The sequence below is a fragment of the Ursus arctos genome, chromosome X, assembly GCF_023065955.2.
Source record: "Ursus arctos isolate Adak ecotype North America chromosome X, UrsArc2.0, whole genome shotgun sequence".
Lineage (NCBI taxonomy): Eukaryota > Metazoa > Chordata > Mammalia > Carnivora > Ursidae > Ursus > Ursus arctos.
In genome coordinates this window covers 1,861,910-1,862,144 of record NC_079873.1, presented here as the reverse complement: position 1 = coordinate 1,862,144, position 235 = coordinate 1,861,910, and positions in this window count along the sequence as shown.

Genomic DNA, 235 nt, shown 5'->3' with positions numbered 1-235 from the left:
CCGGGCAATGATAATAGTCCTATTTTCCAAGGCAAGAGCACTTCAAGTGATTTTATATCTGCACGGCCTTTACTATGTGCCAGATACAGGGAGGGGCCCTGCAAGTACCCGGATGTATAGGGAACACATCCTGCCTCGAGAGTTCATGCTCCACACACAGACCTTCAGCCAGAGGGCTTCTTAACCTCTGCACCCAGCTGGGGCTGATGACCGTGGTGTGGGGCGTCCTTGCCCT